General features: G+C 42.1%; 1 protein-coding gene and 1 long non-coding RNA gene across 3 annotated transcripts in view; one reads left to right on the top strand and one right to left on the bottom strand.

Moving 5' to 3' along the window:
* LOC105726624 (uncharacterized) overlaps positions 1-12,998 on the top strand; it is a 32,394-nt gene extending 19,396 nt beyond the window's left edge. The window contains exons 2-3 of the long non-coding RNA XR_001109590.2: positions 11,182-11,288; positions 11,791-12,998. This is a non-coding gene — a long non-coding RNA (uncharacterized LOC105726624). The remainder of the gene's footprint in view (positions 1-11,181; positions 11,289-11,790) is intronic.
* The window catches only part of CDH13 (cadherin 13), a 1,193,479-nt gene that overhangs the window by 843,656 nt on the left and 333,093 nt on the right, over positions 1-16,730 (bottom strand). The window lies entirely within an intron of this gene.

The following is a 16,730-nucleotide window of genomic DNA, read 5'->3' as shown; positions in this document are numbered from 1 at the left end:
TGTACCCCAGAACCTAAAGTACAATTAAAAAATAACTCCATAGAAAACTTAAATGAAAATAAAACCAAACTAAAAGCTTAACATCTTTGTCTCTTCCAGAGTGGCTCCTTGTTCAGCTCCAGCTCAGAAGAGCCTTCTCTTTGCAAACTCAGTTCTGGGGCTTTGGAGAGATTGCATGGAGAGGGAAGAAGCAAAATATTAATAAAAAGACAAGGAGTACTTTCTGGTGGGAAACTGAGACAGGTGAGGGGTTTGGGCTGGAAGCAGAAGTAGGGTGAGAGAAACTGCAGAGGAGATGTGAGGAGACACTACTCTGGGTTAGAGAGTGGATCGGTTTTAACACTTTTGAAGAAAAGGGTGCTACTTTATATTTACTTTGAAGTCTCAGACTTAGCCTTCTTTGACAGTACTCAGCAATTGCTAAAGTTACATCACCTGCTGCTTCCACCTTCCTTCTTAGCTCCCAGTGGGGTGATATTCTTGGAAGATAATCAAGAAGGACTTTTCCTCCCCGACAGCCATTCCCCTATGTCTTCCGTTAATGTACTAAAGTTGGTGCACCATGTCCTAACCAGGACAGAAAAAAAGAAGAAAAAACCCCCAGGATCAGTCATTCTGGCAGGAATGGATTAGGTAAAATTTGGGTGGGAAATGATATTTTTACTATTGGATATATTTTATAACCGTAGGCTATATTTTATTTTTTAAAACGCACAACTTCTAAATTACACTGGCTATACCTGACCTCTATTAACCCCTGGAAACTTTACATTTTCTCAGTCCCACCATGAAGAAGTGTTATAAGTTGGTTCTTTCTTTTATTTTAAATAAGGAGAACGATGTTGATAAAGCTTACCCACTTAAATCCACATGGTGGTTGGAAAGAAGTCATGGCCTTTATTAATACAAAAAGCCCATGTGACTCTTATCCAATGTGGACAATTATCTTTTTTCTCTTTCTCTTTCCTTCTCCCTGGAGGTTTTATGGGATAAGCCTCTATCTGCTTTTTAAGAGGGCTACCTGCTGTCACAGAATCCCCAATCGTTATCACCAAAGTACACGGGTGGTGTTTTGAGATGTCGTGTACTTGATATTTTCCTTTTCAGTCTAGTAAGCCCTTTGGGATCTTTCAAGATAAAACCATTTCATAACTGTAGCTGTATTACAGAGTAAAATGCTTTAGAGGGGACCTCAAGGAAATTACATTAGCCTACGCCTCTCTTTTATGGAGCTCCACCCTTTGGATTGTTTTATTAATACAGAGCAGGCCTACTATGGATTTATGAAATCGCAGTGATCTCCACTCCTTTTTCTTGTTGGCCTGTGTTCCTGTTCCTGTGTTTGAGGGCCATACTGTACAAATCCAGAGTCACAGCATTGTGCACACAAAGTGACTCGGGAGGTCTCAAAAGCTGCAGCTCCCCCAGGCACTGGTGCTCCCTGTGTGAACAGCGGCATGTGGGATTCCTACAGAGGAGCCACTGATGTTGAATTGCTGAGTATAACTGTGAGAGCAGGCTAGGGGTCTCTGTTCTCTGACCTGGCTTTCCAATGGCCTTGCCACTGCTCCTGAGGAATATGAGCACACGGGCTTCAGAAGTCAGGCAGGAAAATGCTGTTCCCCTGGGCTTCCCACCTCAAGGGGAAATGGGTACTTCATGCATTTCACTAACACAAACAGAGTAATCATCTAGCTTTATGGACTGCTTACTGTGCACTGGGAATTGTACTAGGTGTTGAGGATTCAGGGGACACATCTGAAGCTTATGTCACCATGGAGCATACATCCTAATGAGGAAGTCAGGTTTAAATAAATCATTTTAGAATTTGTTATATATTACAGTTATATAAGGAGAAGACAGACTATGAGATAAAGTAAGAGGAAACAGACTCACCTAAAATGTGGAGTTAGAGGGGAGTGTGTGAGGACGTGATGGGGTGAAACCACAGGAGAGGACAGGGATTGTGTAAGATACACTGAGAAAGGAAATTCCTTGCTTGGACTTTCTTTCCAGTTATTTCTTTAACATCATACTTGTCGACTATAGGGATAAAGATCAGGAAGTTTTATGTGTTATTAGAAAAATATACAAATGACCATTTGTTAATTAAAAATAACTTTTACAAAAGAAAGAAAAACAATTTAAAATTTTTCTAAATTCTTATTTTGCTCATATATCATTTCCCTACTTTTTTAAAAGATAGATGTTTTGGGTTCTAGGTCATTAGTGACCATTAGTAAATGAAATTCTTTAAAGTTTAAATTTGTTTCTATTTCACACGTCTTACATTTCACAGCACATCAAGCACAGTACTGTTACAAGATACTGACACCTTGAGATCTGAAAAACCAGAAGACGTCAATGAAACCACCAGTTTTCAGAAATGAAACGTGGACAGAAGAAACGTCCCCAGGTGCGTTGCTTGGCCTTCATGACTTCATTGCACTGGCCAGGGGTTCAGAGTTTCACTTGCATATTTGTCAGATTCTCTTCTAGATCTTAACCCGCACTCCCATCCATCTTCTGCCATACAAGTTGCATGCATCCCATCCCTTCCCTAGGACCCCATCTCTCCAAACTTCGTTTGTGGGATTTTGCAAACAAAGGCATCCTATGGCTACCATACCAAATTACTACAAATCTTGTGGCAAAAAACAATAGGGATTTATTTTATCATGCCTCTGGAGGCCAGAAGACCTAAATCAAGGCCACGTTGTTTTGAAAGTCTCTAGAAAAGGATCCTTCCTTGCTTCATCCATCTTCTTGTGGCTCTTGGAATCCTTGGCTTGGGGCTGCACTGCTATAATTTCTGCCTCTATGGTGATATCGCCCTCTGTCCTGTGTATCTATTTTCCTCTATCACTCTTCCAAGGCCACTTGAAATTCAATTTAAAATACACACAGATAATTCAGGATTATTTGATCTCCAGATCTTCACTTAATTATATCTGCAAAGACTCTTTTTCCAAATAAGCTCACATTCACTGGCTCCTGGGATTTGACATGGATATCTTAGCATCAGTGTTATTTGACCACGGGTTTACGTCCACGAAATGGATGTTTCCCAAGGCTTCTATTAGACAGGGTTCCTCCCCTGTGGCACTATCGACACTTGGGGCCAGATAGTTCTTTGTGGTGGAGGCTGTCTAGTGCATTTCAGGAGGTTGGGCAGCATCACTGACCTCTACCCACTAGATGCCAATGGCAGCCCTCATCCCGACTGTGACAACCAAAAGTCTCTAGACACTGCCTTTTATCCTCTGCAGAGGAAAACTCACCCCCAGTTGAGAACCAAAGATAGGATCAATCACCACGGTACCATAGACCAGTTTGTTCTCATTCCTGGCTGTACAACGGAATCACGTGGGTAACTGAAAAATACTGAGAGCAGAGTTCACCCTGGAGGGTCTAATTTAGTCAGTCTTGGGTGAGGCGTAAACATCTGTAGATTTTTTGTAAGTCTCCTGCTTATTCTCATGGACAAAAGACTGTAAATTGCTGATATGATATAGACAGTAGGGGCGCCATAACAGTTTGTTCAATTGCAGCAAGCTCTTTTCAACTCCTCTGCAAAGCATTGGGGGCCTTCACTTTATTATGTATTGAGAAGATTCACCCAGTGAAAATAAGTCTACAGAAAAGAATAACGTATTACTTCCTTCCTAGTCTCCATTTCCTCAGAACCAGGGGTTGGTGACGTTTCCTTTTCCAAGGCTGGCCTCTGAGGTGGGCACCTGAGAAGAAGAGCGGCTATAAGCCCACGACCTGAGTGTGAGGCCTGGCTACCGTCTCCTCATTAAGTTGTGGTGGGAAGTCCCACTTCATCTCTGGGCCTCAGTGCCCTTGTGGGGAAGATGGAATATGAGCTGGGATGAAGCCTGGGTTGGTTTCAGCTGCTCTGTGCTGGCGACAGCTCAGGGGGCGTGGCGAGGCAGCGGCAGTTGCAGAGTCATGTGGCTATGGATACATCCATAGAAACGGAGCATCTGCTCTGGCCCTCAACTGCAGCTCACAGGTGTTGTTGCCAAGGCAGAATCCAACGTGGAACGTTCCAGCAATGAAAAAGCTATCCATATTTTGTATTACCCTTTTTACCCCTCCAAATCACAACATAAAATAGAAACATGTACTAAAAATGATTTAATAGACTTGTTTGTATTAACAATGGTTATTTTTTAAAAAGAAAAAAAAATTACAACCTTGCTACAGACAAACAAAAGACAAAACCTTCTCTAGGATGGGATTATACAAAGAAGTTCCCTAGAAGACATTAGAAATGAACCTCTATGAAACTTGGGTGCCCACTGCTCTTTGTTTCTGCTTTGCACATTCTTGTGGTTACTGTACCTGCTATATTGAAATGGAAACTGAAGGTGCTATTTTGTTCATGAAGCCCAGAAGGTGAAAAAAGATTGTACTTGAGAAGGAGTGGATAGCTTTTGCCTGTGATTGCACCATGCTTTGCATTGGGCCTATTTATAGACATTGCCCTTTTTCAACCTCTCCAGCTTCCCATGTCTCCCCTTGGCTCCAGACTCTTACTTCTCACCACTCACTCAAAGTTTCCACTGCAGAATTTAACAGGCACTCACCTCTTTCCCATGTCAGTTCCTACCCATGTCTTCCCATTATCAAGACAAACAGGACCACCATGAACCAACATGCTCAAGCACAAAGCATGGAAATCTTCCTTGAATCCTCTCTCCCAATTGCCATGAGCAATTCTGCAGCAACCGTCAATTATATCATCAATATACGTCCCTTATCCAACTGCTTCTCATCACCCAACCACACCCCCCTGTGCTATCACTGTCTCACTCATCTCTCACCTGAACCACTGCGGAGGCTCCCTTGTGATCTCCCTGCTTTTGCATTTGCCCTCCCTACTGGCATTCTTGATCCATCATCCAGAGAATGTTTTTAAAACACAAATAGGATTGCAGCACCTTACTGCTCAAAACCCTTCAATAGAATGTAAAATGGTAAAGCCACTCTGGAAAACAGTTTAGCAATTTTTTTTTAAATAAAACAAAACATGCAATGCTATAACCCAGACATTGCACTTTTGAGTGAATTCATCTCAGAGAAGGAAAACTTCCATCCAAAGAAAAATCTGTACACAATTGTGCATAGCTGCCTTACTCATAAATGCTAAAACTGGAAGCAAACCAGATGTCTTTCAGCAGGTAGATGGTTAAAAAAAAAACCAACCCTGTGGTACATCCATGCCATGCAATACTATTCAGAGATATAAAGGAATTTATAAACATATATAGCAAATAAAACCTTTGCAGGTAGAATTTGCGTTGTTAACCAGTGGACCTTAACATAAGAAGAGGCTCCTAACTTATCCAGGTGAACCCAATGCAATCACAAGCGTCCCAAAAAGAGATGCAGCTTTGAAGATAAAGGAAGGGGCTGTGAGCCTCTAGAAACTGGAAGAGGGAAGGAAGTGGATTCTGCCTGGGTCTCCAGAAAGGAACAAAAGCCATGCAGACATACACAGGTTGTTTTAAGTCACAAAGTTTGTCAGAAATTCTTACAGAAAAAATAGAAAACTAATACAGGAGGCAAAACAGCATTTCCCAGTCCTCCCAAAAATCACCATGCAGGTTTGAGTGAAATGAATGTCCTTTAATTATATTGCCATCACCAATGCTTTCCCGTGTCTGTCATCTTTTTAAACAAAACATGAGTTTAAAATGTAGAAAAGATTCAGGAAGGTAAACATGAATTGTAAAGTAGAGGCTTTCCAAATTACAGGGGAAATTTTCTTGTTGTGTATGTGCCATAACTGTGAAAGATAATTATTTATATCCAAAAGGGAAATGTCAGGTATTGGTTACAGCTGTCAGATCATGAACACTGCTGGGGAAGCCTTCTTACTCGCCAGAATACTGTCTGATGTAGACTTCAGCAACACTAGAGAAGTCTAAGCACATTTTAAATTTGATCTCCAGTCTCCTTGTTTTTGCACTAGAAAAATCCTCGGGGTAGATTTCATTCATTCATAACCGCTTAAACATCTTTCCAGGTGGAAGGCTCCATTCGGACCTCAGGCTGAGTACTCCTAAAATGTGCTCGTTCACCCAGGTGAAGGCACTTGAAAGCCTTCAGGTAGGGCATGCATTGCCTTATTGGCCCCAAGTCAACCGTCTCTCCTTCTTGCTTTCTACCTGACTGCTACTGGTCCCTGAAGACAATGGAGCCTGTAAATGGATGGGTTTTTTTTGTTTGTTTGTTTGTTTGTTTTGAGACGGAGTTTCGCTTTCGTTACCCAGGCTGGAGTGCAATGGAGCGATCTCAGCTCATCGCAACCTCCACCTCCTGGGTTCAAGCAATTCTCCTGCCTCAGCCTCCCAAGTAGCTGGGACTACAGGCACGCGCCACCATGCCCAGATAATTTTTTGTATTTTTAGTAGAGACGGGGTTTCACCATGTTGACCAGGATGGTCTCGATCTCTTGACCTCGTGATCCACCCGCCTCGGCCTCCCAAAGTGCTGGGATTACAGGCATGAGCTGCCGCGCCCAGCCCTGAACTTAGATTTCTCTACAGAGCTTCAGACCTGGCTATCTAATGCCTGTTTAATATCTCTATGTGTGAATCCTTTCACCACTCAACTTGACCATGTCTAAGGTTGTACCCATTGTCTTCCTCTCAAACTGGGTCCTCCCCCACTGCATTTTCCATCTTGGCGAACCATTCCATCAAAAAAGTCATTTTTTTAAGGATAACGTTGTCACATTTCTCTCTGGGGCATCTCCCCGACACTGGACCATCACTAGGTCCTTTCCATTCTGCCTTCTAAATTTTTCCTCACTTCAGACTCTCCTTTCTATCCATACTGACTCTGCTGTAAATGATGCTAAAATGGGGGACTTTAAGGCAGCTCATATTTATCAAGCGTGAATGATATATTAGATAAGGTTTTAAGCACTTCTGTGTGAAGTCTCAGCTGTTCCTCCCAGGAAAATTGTTCAGTAGGTATTCAAGTTATTCTCACTTTTAGAAGCAGAGATTGGTGCTGAGAGGTCAAGAATCTTTTCCAAGGTCTGACAGCCAGGAACGGGTAGAACTGGGATTTTAGGTTAGGTAGGGCTCACAGCAGACTCTGAGTACTTAGTTAATAATTTGTGAGTTTACTAAAAGTAAGACAGACCTGAGGTTCCTCATCCACCTCTGCCATCTCTCAGACAAATGTGGATACCTCAGGCCAGATAGATTAAGAAGAAAGTGAAGAGGAGTCTTTCACAGGACTCCCTTTGTCTTGCCTTATGAAGAAATAAACATTGACAAAATTACGTGTGCACATTTTCCAGCCGTCACGTCTCAAAAAGAAGCAATAACTGATCATAGCGGAAAAAGTTTAAGAAATATTAATTGTAGTAACTAATACTAGAGATCATTTATTAAGTGCTCATCATTGGCCAGGCATTTCCTAGGCAGTTTCTAGATATTATCCCACTTAATGCATATAACATCCTTGTGAGAAAATGAAGCTCATAAAACTTAGGGAATTTGTAAATATTGCATTAATAAATGATTATGCATCCAGACCTTTCTGAGTCAAAAGCTGGTGTTCTTAATCACTAAAGCATACCACCCTGCACATTTGTTCAGCCCAGAGGGTGGATTCAGAAGACAGCAGGGGGCGATGTGCAAGTTGTGGGTACTTGGGAGGCACCTGACTTCTCTAAGTTTATCATTTGTAAAGCGGGCATGCTACAGCCAACGTGCTACGGGCCTTTATCTATCCTGAACTTCCAATATCTGACACCATTGACTTGGAAATTTGTTTAGTTAGCAAAAACTGGTGTGACTCCAGTGCCCTCAACCCCGCCATGACTGCCATGTTTGGAAGGAAAATGCACTTATTTCTTCAGATCAATTTTACATAAAAGAATTACTAGAAACTTCTATTTGTCCCCCAAAGAAAGACCAATATCTCCTGATTTTCCTTGCAGCTAGATTTAGTCATATGGTCAATAGCTGGCCAAGGAGACACGAGGAGAGGTGGTAGATGCAACTTTCCACTTGTATACTTCAAGAGAAGAGATACGGCTCCCCTTTCCTTTTTCCCACTGACTGGGATACGATGTGGATGTGGTGCTTAATTGCCAAGGGCCATGAGGGTACAAGCTACATTCCACAAATGCCATAAAATAAGAGGGAAGCCAGATTTACAAGATTCAGCTTCCTTTGTGAGACTGACGTGGGCAGAACACGAGGTCAGGAGTTCAAGACCAGCCTAGCCAATGTGGTAAAACCTTGTCTCTACAAAAAATACAAAAATTAACTGTGCATGGTGGTGCATGCCTGTGGTCCCAGCTACTTGGGAGGCTGAGGCAGAAGAGTCACTTGAACATGGAGGCAGACGTTGCAGTGAGTCAAGATCACACCACTGCACTCCAGCTTGGATGACAGAGTGAGACTCCATATAAAAAAAAAAAAAATCAGCTTCCTACACATCTTTCAGACAGATTTTACTTCTCTCCATCCCCGTCTCCACTTTATCTCTAAGTGACACAGTGGGGCCTCCATGTCAACCTAGAACTGCTCCTGCCTGAACCATCACTTGAGAGAGTAATATGCATTTATCTTATTGAAGCCACTTACATTCGAATCTTTGCTATGGCATCCAAACCCATATCCTAACTCATAGAAATCCACTGAACCACAGGCTATTGAAAAAGTACTTTTTAAAGCTTATCTCATGCAAACTTTCCAATGCAAAAGAAACTGGCACATTCTAGGGACAGTAAGAGATTTGTTTTGGCTCTGCTCAACCTAAGCCTCTGGTAAGAGAAGTCATCAGGGGCTGCAACATGAAGGACGGGCTCTGCTGTGTTAAAGAAAATGGTCTTAATTTACACTCCAACCAACAGTGTAAAAGTGTACCTATTTCTCCACATCCTCTCCAGCATCTGTGGTCTCCAGATTTTTTAATGATCGCCATTCTAATTGGCGTGAGATGGTATCTTAATGTAGTTTTGATTTGCATTTCTCTAATGACCTGTGAACCAACCCAAATGCCCATCGATGATAGACTGGACAGGGAAAATGTGGCACATATACACCATGGAATATTATGCAGCCATCAAAAACAATGAGTTCGTGTCCTTTGTAGGGACATGGATGAACCTGGAAACCATCATTCTCAGCGAACTGACACAAGAACAGAAAATCAAATACCACATGTTCTCACTCATAGGTGGATGTTGAACAATGAGAACACATGGACACAGGGAGGGGAGCATCACCCACTGGGGTCTGTCAGGGGGAAATAAGGGAGGGACGAAGGGGGGAGTTGGGGAGAGATAGCATGGGGAGAAATGCTAGGTATAGGTGAAGGGAAGGAAGGCAGCAAATCACACTGCCATGTGTGTACCTATGCAACAATCTTCCATGTTCTTCACATGTACCCCAAAACCTAAAATGCAATAAAAAAATGGACCTAAACATGGGGGTAATGATGATCCAAGAGGAGTTCCAAAGGGTGGTACAGGATACATCTGAGCTTAAAAATAATCTTTCAGCTGCCATTTGGAGCAGAAATTAGACAGTAAAGACTAGAATTAGGAAGAAAAGTTTTCAAGCAAGAGAGAATGGCGGTTTACACCTAGGATGAAGATGAGGATAGAGAGAAGCAAATCTGTCAGAGAGAAGTAGAAGAATAATCGTTAAGACCTGCCTGACTGGTGGATAGGTAAGAGAAGCCTGCAGAATCACCAAGAATCATGTCCATGTTTGTCCTTTTGGAAACAGCACGGTGAGTAGCACTCTTGATTCGCTAAAATAGAAAGCATGCACTAAGAACAAAAAAAAGGTTTGGGGCTGACTTGAGGGTGGAGGTTGGTGGGCAGATTATGAGTCCAACTTTGCACTTGTAGAGTCTGATGAGCTGTGGTACATCCAAGAGGCAGTGTCTAGCACACACAGTTTAAAAAATAATAAATCCAAGAATGAATGTCAGTGACGACATACTCTTGCATATTTCACAGTAGTATTTGATGATGCTGGGAGAAGGACACACGCAAGGTATTTTTTCGTGTCTTTGTTTACATTGCAAGCCCCTCTTGGGGAAGAAGCTCTCCACTTCTTTCTTGTGTGGCATTTTTGAGCAGAGGTTGCCTTAGATTCAGGGTGAACTACAGGAATGCAGTAGCTGCTTGTCATGGAGAGAATCTCAGCAATGATTAAATGCTGTATCTTCTAGTGCAGCTTCTTTCAAAGTTTATTTTTCTCTAATGCAATTGTGTCAGTTTTTGTCCCCCCACCGTATTCACAGCACCTAACACAGTGACTGATTCACAGTAGGTGCCAAATAAAAACAAAAACGAATGCATGTTTAATGAACTGCCACCTGTATATGCTTTAAAATCTAGCTGCTTAGAAACTGCAGGCCAAAAATGTTTTCGATGAAAGCATGCATCACTACACCCAGTAGGGTTAACCAGACAACCCATAACCATAAACTAAATGGATAATGATGAAGCTAAAATATTAATCATTTATAAGTAAAAAGCAAGTACAGGCATTAAAATCCAGGACCTACTTAACTCTGATAATGCACCGATAACATCCTTCTTGAACGCTTTAGGAATTCTGGAAATCTATGTTTGCAAGTGAATGACGGTGATTCTTCTCCTTTGCCAAACAGTGTGAGGCAGGCATCTTGCTTAATTAAACAGCAAATTAAAATCATCAATAAACTCTAAGACTGCTTGGATACAAAATCTGGCAGTTCCTCAAAAGGTTAAACATAGAGTTAGCACATAACCTAGCAATTCTGCTCCTCGGTAGATCCAGATCCACACCAAAGCTTACAGGCAAATTTTCATAGCAACATTATTCAAAGTCGCCCAAAAGTGGAAACGACTAAAATGTCCATTGACCAATGAAAGGATAAGCAAACGTGATACATCCATGCAACAGAATATTATTTGGCAATGCAAAGAATGAAATACTGATACTTGCTGCAATAGGGATGAACCTTTAAAATACTATACTAAGTGCAAGAAGGCAGGCACAAAAGATCAGATATTATATTCAGTTTCTATAAAATTTCCATAAAAAGCAAGGTGACTGAGACAGAACAAGATTTTTGGTTGCCAGGAGCTCAGGATGTAATGGTGGAAAATGAGGTATGACTCAGATAGTGTGTTTTTTTTTCCAGGAGATTTCAAAAACAATGTTCTAAAATTCATTGTGGTGATCGTTACACAATTCTGTGAATAGACTGAAAGCCATGGAGGTATACACTTTAAATGAGTGAACTCTATGGTATATGAATTATATCTCAATAAAGTTGTCATTAAAAAAAAAAACTCTAAGAGGCCAGGCAAGGTGGCTCACACCTGTAATCCCAACACTTTGGGAGGCCAAGGTGGGCAGATCACTTGAAGTCAGGAGTTGGAGACCAGCCTGGCCAACAAGGCGAAACTCTGCCTCTACTGAAAATATAAAAATTAGTTGGGCATGGTGGCACATGCTTGTAATCTCAGCTACTTGGGGGGCTGAGACAGGAAAATCACTTGAACCCAGGAGGTGAAGGTTGCAGTGAGCAGAGATCGCGCCATTGCATTCCAGCCTGAGCAACAAGAGTGAGACTCCATCTCAGAAAAAAAACTCTAAGAACAAAGGCTCATTTGGTACGTTACTGGACACTGGGAGCCTTCAGACATAGGTAGCAAAAAATTTCTATGGAAGAGCACACCATCACAAGCACTTTGTGACTCTGGGTAAGTTATTTCAACTCATGAAAACTTGGTTTTGTCTCTTGTAGGACAGAAGCACAGCAGGTGCTACTGGTGTGTACTCACATCCCTGTACGTCACCAGAGGCTTTCTGGAAGCCTCTAAATCTCTGTACCTGAGGACTTTAGCCACAGGAACATGCTCACTCCCTTCCCTTTCACAGGGTGAAGTTCTGGGAAGTCGACTTCCCTGAAAGCAGCTCTGAACTAATTACAAACAGAGTTGCGGGAGCAATACCCAGCTTCCTCACCGACTGCATGGTACAACTCAAAGGTGTGTTCTACACTGTCCCCAGACATGCCAAGGGGGGTTGCATCCCAGGTGCCCGCAGTGACAACCTGCCTTTCCATGAACCCTGGCGTTGGCTGCCTTGCCTTACCCAGCTTACTTTCTTCATTCCCTACCAGTGCTTCCTGGCATTACCTACCAAATAAACTATCCCAGCACATTAATGTCTGAGACTGCTTCCGAAGAAGACTAACCTGAAATAAAGGATAATCAGAGTCCCTTCCTCTTAGGTCTATTGGAAGGAAGATACAAAATATTATAAGGAGAGATTTCAGCACTATGTCTGGCCACTTAACAATTGTTATCTATTATCACTATTATTAGTATTACTGTTGTTATGACTAAAAACAAATAATCGACTTGAATTGTTTATCAGATCTCGGCCCATCTGGAAGCCTGTCTTGGCTTTCCCACATATGTGAGACATGCCAAGCCAGTATCGTGCTTATTATTTCACCACTGAGCTCCCAGTTAATTATTTTCCATCCAATTGACTCCAGGTTTTCAAAGGCTTTATCTAGCAAACTGCATAGATTAAGTAATAATTTATTTTCTCAGCCATGTTTTATTAATCAAAGGCACATGTAACTGCCAATCAGAGCTGCTGATCAGAATTAAATTACTAAGTTCACCATGCGGAGCTAATATCATTTCAGTCAAAAGCAAAACATCTTGATGTTTTTGTTTGTGAAGCTTTATCGTTTGAAAACGTAAGATTATATTAGATTTTCTGAAATATTTAAAATAGCTTGCAGACCTTCATTGCTACCATCAAGGTCTCCTAAGACCTAAAAACCCCATGTTGGCCATTGCTGATCTAATAAACCAAAATTCATTAAGAAGTATGTCTGTTCTTGCTATAAAAATTGGAGCAATAAAACCTTTATTGCCATATTTGGCAATAACCTTTCTGTATATGATGAGAAAATAAAGAATAAATGGATATTTAGTAATGTATTTTTTATCTTGACCTTTTCACAATGAAATATCCACAAATCTAAGAGAGGCTGGATTACACTAAGATGCTAGCCCATGCCAAGTTTCCTGCTATAATATCAAGAGATCATAGTCTATGAGGAAAACGGAGAAAGAAACAAGCAGTTCGGAACAGTACAGAAAAGGGGATATCTAGTTCTCTACCACTTAAAACAAACGGAACTTGCTGTCAGTATGTTCACAAGCAGATGTGTTGAGTACGTTTGCTCAGCTCTCTGAATTCACTCTCCCTTCTATACCCTGCTCGGTCCTTGGGCAGAGCACCCGGCAGCCTTGTCTTCTGGTTTCCAGCTAGCTTCAGTAAATTGTAAGCACTAGTGAGCAATCGGAGATGGAGGGAGAACAAGACAGGGTGTCAGTTCTCCTGGTTTCCTTCCTAAGGTTTCATACAGATCAGCATCTTCTGGCACCAGAGGGTAGAGAATGGTGGACAGTGGATCTGGACGGGCCAATGGGCTGCCATTGGCCCACCAGGATTCCTAATATGTAAAATAAATAACAAAAAGTTCACAGGGTTTGTATGAGAACTGAATCATCTGATTCAAAGAAAACTGATCACATTGCCTAACATGGAATAAATACACAGAGATTAGCTACTGTTGTTATATTCAATTCTGCATTATATTCAAGGATCTGCAGAAAAGTTATGGTTATTCTCTGCTTTGTGAATAACAACAAGCACTGTTTCTCCTTGTAGGGCTGAGGGCCCCACAGGGTCGTGGGGTGTGCCTTATGCTGTGCTGAGGCGCAGGATCTGAGAAATAAAGAGACAGGACACAGAAGTACAAGGAAAACACAGCTGGGCTCAGGGGGTCACACCACCTATAAGCGGAGTCAGGCGAGGCCCCGAATGTCCAGAAGCATGAGTATTTATTGTGTATAGGTTAGAGGGAAGGGCAGTGAGTGAAATCATCTTTAAGGATAGTGATAGGGTTGTGAACAATAAAACATGGGGTCCACCCCCATTAGGTCACCTAGGCCAGGAGGTGGACAGTGTGCAGCAAGGGGCCCATTCCCATGAAGGCAAGGGCCATGTGCAGTAAGGGGTCCACCCCCATTAGGTCACCGAGGCTTGAAGGTGGGCCGTGCGCAGTGAAGAGGGTGCAGTGTGCAATACTTCTATCTATGGGCAAACTACTTCTAAGAAGATTTATAGGAGGATGCTTTAAGTCACATAGCAGTGACAGAGCTGTCAAAGTTACCACCACCTTCTGGCAGCTTCCAATGGGTTCTATGGGAAGATGCTTTTCAAGCAGCACAGTAGCAAGAGCTGTTAAAGTTCACAGTCACCAAGGTGGATTGCCGGTCTGAGGGCAGCCTTCCGCAAGAACTGGAGCAAGGTCCTACAACTCCTTTATTAGGAGGAGTGGCTCTTGCCCAAGCCTGCCATACAGCGGGTATCTTTACAATACTGAAAGTTGCTGCCTGGGCCATGGATTTTTGTCCTGGTCTAACTGTTTTTCCCTTAAATCATGCTCTGCACTGTGTCCACTCTAGGCATTCCTCCAATTATGAACTAAGATATAATCATAGGTACATATGTAGGGAAATATTCTTTAGGCACTTATACTATCAACTATTAAATGATTATATATAGAGGATTATATAAAGGGATTCTTCAAGCCCTAATTCTATAAACTAATATATGATTATGTAAAGGATTATATAAAAGGAAATAGCTGAGTAGTAACACTATAAAGTGAGATATTCCTCAAGCCCTAACTGTGCCAGAGTTCTTCTTAGCTCTCATTCCTCGGTGACTATATGGGGGGTTACCCACACTCCTATTGTTGGGATCTAAATTCACATTAGAGCCATTACTGCTCTAGGTAAGAGGATAACTTACCTGCACGAATGCGAGCCAACACTCACTGAAAGCTTACTATTAACCAGGGACGGTGGTAACAACTTTTCAAGTGTTGTTTCTGCTTTGCATAGTGGAAGTACCATAGCCAATGAGGTTTATCAAAGGTACAAAGATTGTTCATTGAAAACTTGGCCTAGCAGGAATAAGAAAGCTGCCCATGCTCACATGGCACCTGATAGGTAGAAGTGGCACTTGAACTCAGGCCCATGTGCTTCTCAGGCAGCACCCACATTCTCCTGTTTACAAGAGACCAGTTCTTCAAAGTGAATCCTGAGCCACTTGATGGGCAAGGAATCAGGTTGTCTGAGTGTGGAAAAATGTCTATGCATTTATCATTGTCAAAACTCCTTTCAAGAAAATGTGTTGTAATTGTACATTTAATTCAGTCCCAGCACAACACAATGTTCCAGTGAAGCATACAGCCAAGTGGCTTGTTTTGAGATGGAGACCCTGTTAAAAGGGAGTCTTGTAAACCTTGCACTAAAGAAAAATGACAAACAAACAAATCCAGCAGTTTATGGGCCTCATCTCTTTGTGGCACCTCTGTGGCTCCTGGGAAGGAAATGAAACACTTAGGAAGACATACGAAGCCTCTGGGTTCCCATGAGTATATGATAGCTGAACCAGTGAGTGAATTTATGTCCTTGAATATTCATCAAACTCCCCAAGTGGAGACAGTTATGAACATCAAAGCAAGCCTGGGTCCATGATGAATGGACCTCCTCTTTGGAGTTCCCTGGGCCTCCCTCCACTTGATCCAAGCCTGGGAGAGTTGTGGGGAGCACATGGAAGCCCTGCAGGTGTTGGAAGTAAGGAAACTCCTGCTTGGGCATCTCAACAGAACGGGACTCATTGCCATGGACAGAGCTCATGCAGTGGTCTAGCATAAGAACCTAAATGTTGGGTACACTGCCTGCCAGCATACCCAACGCCTCATGGTGAGCTGTGTCCTGGGCTTGGGAGAAGATGAAAATTCCTTTCCTGCTTCAGTCTTACCCATATAAACAGCTGAGTATTAGCATCCATTGCTTCTATCTATACCCCCAGTACAGTACAGAGCATATCACAGGAAGTAGATATCAATGATATTTGTTTCTGAATCAATGAAAAGCCATTTCTTCTTTGAGAACACAGGCAGTCTCTCCTCTCCAGACATTGGGATGGGGTGAGGGAAGTGGCAGAAGAAGATACCATCTTGCCAGCTCAAACTCTCACAATAATTCCACTGACTTTTGTAGGGAATAAAATCCTTACACATGTATGTGAACACACACACACACACACTTGCACACACCCCAAAACATGGCCATGCTGATCTGTGCCCTCACTCCTAAGTCATTGAAGATTGAGCCAAGGGAAGGTATCTGAGCTGAACTGGACCAATAAAACTCTTCTCAAAGATGTGAAATTCAGGACACAGAAACACGGCAATAAGCAACATCTAAGCTGAAGCATATTAGTTGGAGAGTTCCAGGTTCACACAGTGCAGTGCCCAGACACATTTGGATTCCTTCTCTTTATGATCAGATGCTCCTTTGTGTCCATGTGCATACAATTCTCTCACTGCTGTGGGTTGCACTGTCCCTCTTACTCCCCCCAAAAAAGATGTGGGAGTTCTAACTCTCAGCGACTTTATTTGTAGATAGGGTCTTTACAGAGGTAATAAAGTTGAAATGAGGTCATGGGTAGACCTTAAATCAGCATCACTAGTATCCTGGATAGTCCATTTTCACACTGCTGATAAATATATACCTAAGACTGGGTAATTTATAAAAAAAAAAAAAAAAAAAAAAAAAAAAAAGACGTTTAATGGACTTA

Source organism: Aotus nancymaae, unplaced genomic scaffold (genome assembly GCF_030222135.1).
Source record: "Aotus nancymaae isolate 86718 unplaced genomic scaffold, 86718_ANA_hifiasm-v0.15.2.pri h1tg000030l, whole genome shotgun sequence".
NCBI classification, from domain to species: domain Eukaryota; kingdom Metazoa; phylum Chordata; class Mammalia; order Primates; family Aotidae; genus Aotus; species Aotus nancymaae.
The sequence above is the reverse complement of the archived record's forward strand: the minus strand, read 5'-3'. Positions and strand labels throughout refer to the sequence as shown.